Consider the following 6,195-nt stretch of genomic DNA (forward strand, 5'->3'; position numbering starts at 1 on the left):
GTATAGGCTCTTGCCTCAAGTGGAGGAGTTCAAGTATCTTAGGGTCTTGTTCACGAGTGATGGTACAAGGGAGCGGGAGATTGACAGGCGGATTGGTGCTGGGTCAGCAGTGATGCGGGCTCTTTACCGGTCTGTTGTGGTAAAGAAAGAGCTGAGCCACAAGGCAAGGCTCTCGATTTACCGGTCGATCTACGTTCCCACCCTCACCTATGGTCATGAGCTTTGGGTAATGACCGAAAGAATAAGATCGCGAATACAAGCGGCCGAAATGAGTTTCCTCCGCAGGGTGGCTGGACTCTCCCTTAGTGATAGGGGGAGAAGTTCGGTCATCCGGGAGGGACTCAGAGTAGAGCTGGTGCTTCTTCACGTCGAGAGGAGCCAGCTGAGGTGGTTCAGGCATCTGGTTAGGAGGAGACCCCGGGGAAGACCCAGGACATGCTGGCGGGACTATATCGCCCAGCTGGCCTGGGAGCACCTCGGAATCCCCCTTGGAGAGCTAGTGGAAGTGGCTGGGGAAAGGGAGGTCTGGGCCTCATTGCTTAGGATGCTGCCCCCGTGACCCAAACCCCGGAGAAGCGGAAGATAATGGATGGATGGATGGATAGATGGATATACATTGATGAGCAAAATTTCTCTGCCTAATTTGTTGTTGGTTATCTGCATGCCACCAAAACAGTTCTGACCTGTATTATCAGCACAAAGATGTTAGCAGCAGATACTTTTAGCCCTGTAAGTTGTGAGGTGGAGGCACTGTAAATGCAGTGCATCCCACTGACTCTTAATCAGATTGGAATCTAGGGAACTCTTTGTCATGTTCCTTAGACCAAACAATATGTGCTATGCGGCAGCGCACATTATATCTGGGGGTCTACCTGGTTCCCAGCAATATTTAATTAAATGGTATGTATCAAACCCATATCAGACCCATTGTTTACCACTAGAACATTGCCCACCACCACAATCTTTTCTATGACAGATGTTTGTTGTCTTTTTATTTATCTATTACATTTTTTTAATCTAAATTTAAGCTAATGTGCATTTTTATCATGATTTAGTAGTGCTTCAACCACTGCCCAACATCTTGCATTGAAATGCACTGTCTATGCTCAGTGGTGTCATTTTATAGTTTACATATTTATGTAACAAAAAAATCTAAATGCCCAAGACCTTACTGCAAATAGTCATAAAACAATACTTTGTTGAATGCTGTTGACTCAACAGTAGAAATTGTTATTAGGAGTTTCGGTGTACTACATTGTACTATGTTGCTGCAGGTGTGGCATGATCTTATCAGGAAAGGTCTGAGAGAGTTCACAATTATGATGACCACTTGCTTTTGCCATTGCGTCTGTATATATTCCAGTGCAGCAATAGATGGAAGCTGTGTCTAAGCAAGCAATCTGATATAGTACTTATTCATGAGGCTGTGTTAAGACATGCAAACCCAAGGAACATATGACCTATGAAGTCCTATGAAGGTGCTATCCTGTGCTGTTGTGTTCATGGTGAAATTTAACCTAAGTGCAGAGAGCCCAAGAGACGCACATTCTGTTATCAAAGACTCATTTCCCCAGTGTCATGTATTTGCCAGAGGGCTGGCAACACCTACAAATCTAAGGAAGACAGAGTTTGCGCTTTTCAGCCCTAATGAGAGTAGACTGCTTGAGCTTACAGATAGCAATGTTATATTGGCTTCAAGCAGGGCATATTAAAGTCAGCTTGCCTTGGCAAACAAATAAAAACCCTGTCACTCGAGCATTATGCTCTGAATAACCACTTCCATGATATGGAACACAAAAGACAAAAAGGATTACTTGTGAAAGATAGAACTTGTTGCTAAATTACATGGCTGAGACAAAAGCCAGTGTGATGAGCATCTATTTGCTGGTATATGGTATAAAGACTGCTGAAGATATGAAGGTAGCATTAGGTGGTGGAATGGAAATACGATTGAATTCCAGTGAACAGACTGTGATAGGTATTGTACTTCTCACTTCTTAATACTGTACTTGTTTTTAGGTACTGTACTTCTTTGTTCCATGTACCATTTTAGGGCCAACAGGATAAGGCAAGTGTTACAGGGAGTCCAGCAACACCACAATGGCTGTAGGTGACTTGACGCTTGCTGAGGAGTTGAACCACTTCTTCACACAGTTCGAGGTGGAAAGTTACAGAGATTGCAGCAGTCAAACCATCCGACTGCAGCAGCTCCAGCCTCACAGTATGTCTCATCATATCCTGTCTCCCACCCACACCTGACACATTTCAGTTTGCATACAGAGCTAACAGATCAACATAGGATGCCATAGCAACAGCACTCCACACCACCATCTCCCACCTGGAAGTGCAGGGGCGCTATGCCAGGCTGCTCTTTGTTGACTTTAGCTCTGCTTTCAATACCATACTCCCGGAAAGATCGACAATTAAGTTATTGGACATTGGTTTTGTCAGAAAACATCTGATGCTGGATTAGAGACTTCTTCTCAGATTGCATACAGAGAGTTAGAGTTGGTCCAAATCTCTCCACAGCTCTCAGATTCAACACCGCATCCCCACAGGGCTGCGAGTCCACTACTCTATACCATGTACACGTATGACTGTTTTAGTAGCCATCCAGACATTACAGTTAAGTTCACGGATGACACCTCCCTAATTGGACTTATATCTGATGGTGACGAAACAGCATACCAGAAGGAGGTCCAAAGGCTGGTGGATTGGTGTTCAGACAACAACGTAATCATCAACACCTCCAAAACTAAAGAACTCATTGTGGACTTCAGGAGCAGGAAGTCCAATTTGCAGACAATCTGGATAAATGGGGAGTGTGTGGAGAGGGTATCCAGTTTCAAGTTCCTGGGCGTGCATATGGACTCAGACCTCAGTGGTCGTGAAAAGGGCACAGCAATGTCTCCACTTCATCAACACCACCCAAAAAAATCATTGGACATCTCCTACCATCCCTTAAGGAACTCTAGAGCAACCGCTGTCTCGGAAGGGCAGACAGGATTCAAAAACGACAGCACACAGCCAGGGTACCAAATGTTTGAACTGATGCCATTTGGCAGATGTTACAGGCAAATGAAAACAAGGACAAACAGACTAAAAGACAGTTTTTTCAACAGGGCCATAGATCTGTTAAACACAAACATGTGACTGATCGGCTTTATTGCAATGTCATACTATGAAATTAACAGTTCGTTTCAAATGGGTCAGTGCAACTGAAAAATTCAAATTTTATTTTTCTCTTTCTGCTTTTTCTTTGCGCTGAGAGCAGGGGTTTGTTCTTCAATTTTGTCGTGCAAGTGTACGAAAACAATGTGCAATGACAAATTCATTCATTCATTCATATATACAGTATCTCACAAAAGTGAGTACACCCCTCACATTTCTTCAAATGTTTTATTATATCTTTTCATTGGGACGACACTATAGAAATGAAACTTGGATATAACTTAATGTAGTTAGTGTGCAGCTTGTATAGCTGTACAGATTTACTGTCCTCTGAAAATAGCTAAATATCTGGCAACACAAGTGAGTACACCTCACAGTGAACATGTTCAAATTGTGCTCAATTGTGTCTTTGTCCCTTTCTGGTGTCATGTGACTCGCTAGAGTTACAAAGTTCCAGGCGTGAATGGGGAGCAGGGCTGTTAAATTTGGCGTGTTGGGTACAATTCGCTCATACTGGATATTGAACATGGCACCTCATGGCAAAGAACTCTCTGAGGATGTGAGAAATAGGATTGTTGCTCTCCACAAAGACGCCTAAGCTATAAGAAGATTGCTAACACCCTGAAACTGAGCTATAGCATGGAGGCCAAGGCCATACAGCAGTTTTCCCGGACAGGTCCCACTCCGAAAAGGCCTTGCCAAGGAAGTTGAGTCCACGTGTTCAGTGTCATATCCAGAGGTTGGCTTTGAAAAATAGACGCAAGAGTTCTGCCAGCATTCACATTTCAATTAGCAGTGAATGTCACTGTGTGTGCCATTTAAATGAAGTATACTACTCCTAAGAGGCGTGTATGAAACTGCAGTTTCTAAGTGTGTATATTCATACACTGTTAAAATCAGGGATGACATTAAACTGTTGAGAGATAAAACAAACCTATCATAACTTATCACATACCATGCAATACTGGATCTTATTTTAAAGATGTATTGTGTAACAGTTCTTCAGTAGGAACACCAGTGAAGGATGTGCCCAATATGAGTCACTAATGAATACTGGGGTTAATCTGTACGTTGTATGATTGTGTAGAAGTCTGTGCTTCTTCTGGCACAAAGCAATTATTCTGGCATTGAAGATTAATGTTGGCTGTGGTTAACTGGACATGAATTTCTTAACACATCTTCTGAACAACAAATTGTTTTGTGCTTATATTCCAAAACAACTTACTTTCTGGCATTGGTTCTTGTAAAGAAACAACATCATGCTCATTCACACAGCTTTATTTGTTTATTTTATTTCAAAACAACGTTGACAAAGTTGATAGAGTGGACAGAAAAATAAATCAAAGTGCAATAGTAATGTAGAGCTTTAAAAAATATAAATGATAAAAGCATTTTAGAATGCTTCATAAAAATGACAATAACCATTAAATACATTGACTAATGCATGAAAATAGACACATGCTACTAGAGAAAATGATAGTATTTGTGTAAATATGTTGTCTTTTCAGCTTAGATTTACATTTTAGAAAAAGTTTCATTTTAGAATAAAACGAACCACACGTCACAGGTGTCAGTGAAAATATCGCGTTTCCACATGTAACAAAATGCAAGTGTGCAGGCGGTAACAATTTACGTGTTTACCTCCAGTCAGTAAAGCTGTATATGAACTTTTAATAAGGGAACGTGACAACACCTGTTGATGTGGCGCTTACGTGTGTTACAGTGTAGTGTCGATGGTGATAGGCAACCTGAACTTGCCTGAACCTACAAGTTTCGTAATGGAAATGTTATAATCATGTGACTATGATTGTGCACCACCTATTTCACACATGGTTTATGCATTATTGTCACATGACCAGAGCTCAGTGAAATGAGCTATACAAATTTACAAACACAATTGCTAACTGAAGATTTGATCTGTTTGGTTCAAGCCTAAGCCAAAAAAGTTGTTGAAAAATGAAAGCATTTTAGCAATGTTGTGATGCAATTTTGGTTTATATTAGAGCAAAAAAATGAAGGGTTTCTGATATTTTGGAAGGAGGGATTTTACTTAAACTGTTGTGCTTAGGAAATACAGTTTTCAGCTTTCATTAATATGATCTTATTCAGAACACACGGTTCTTTAAGAAAAGCAATATTTTGAAAATGTAGGCCTTGGAGCACTGGCACCATATTTTATATCAGAATAGAAAAAACTTTAGATTTCTGACTGTTGGACTACGGCCCATACTCACAACTGCTGTGGCTGAGTTAGCATAATCGCATAGTGTGTGTGTGTGTGTGTGTGTGTGTGTGTCCATGTGTCTGTCCTGCGATGGCCTGGTGACCTGTCCAGGGTGTTATTTCTGTTTTCTATGAGATACATGAAAACAACTTTTTTCTCATTTTAAATTCATTTAAATCTAGATTTAGGATACATCTGAGATAAGTGAAGCATTAACAGTGCAAAACTAAAGACAGCCCTGCTGAAAGAAATCACAGAAACCACTAAAACTTTCTGTTGGTTCCTGGTGGTGTCCAATAGCCTTTAACATGTGGTGGTAGCATGAGGGAAGACTAATTGAAAGAGGGGGAGAACTCTGAGAACTTCTGGGCAGCTTCAGTCTGTAACTAGAAGGTCAGACCCCCCTCATAGCGGTAGTAGGACTGATGTAGGACTGAGGAACAGGAAGGAGATGGGGTGGCAGTGGGGATTGCGAACCCTTCATCACAGGAACGGAAGGTGAGGATTTGAATTTATAGAGTGTTAGATTAGAAGAACGAGGGGTTTCATCCATGTTCCTCCCCCTCAAACATCCAGATGGGTTGATATCACAGTGTTAAGGACTACTGGTTTAACAGGTGTTCAGGAATGGACTCCAGATGCATTTGAACGTTTCCTAATTGGATTTAAAGATGCCCTACAGAAAACTAGTGGTCTGTAATGGTAACCATTAAGCTAATTCCCATTAGAAAGCACAACCTTCAGGTTTTAATCATAATGGTTCTAATGGTCTCTTTTCATTAATGACAGATGCAGAAAAC

Source organism: Pygocentrus nattereri, chromosome 30 (genome assembly GCF_015220715.1).
Source record: "Pygocentrus nattereri isolate fPygNat1 chromosome 30, fPygNat1.pri, whole genome shotgun sequence".
NCBI lineage: Eukaryota > Metazoa > Chordata > Actinopteri > Characiformes > Serrasalmidae > Pygocentrus > Pygocentrus nattereri.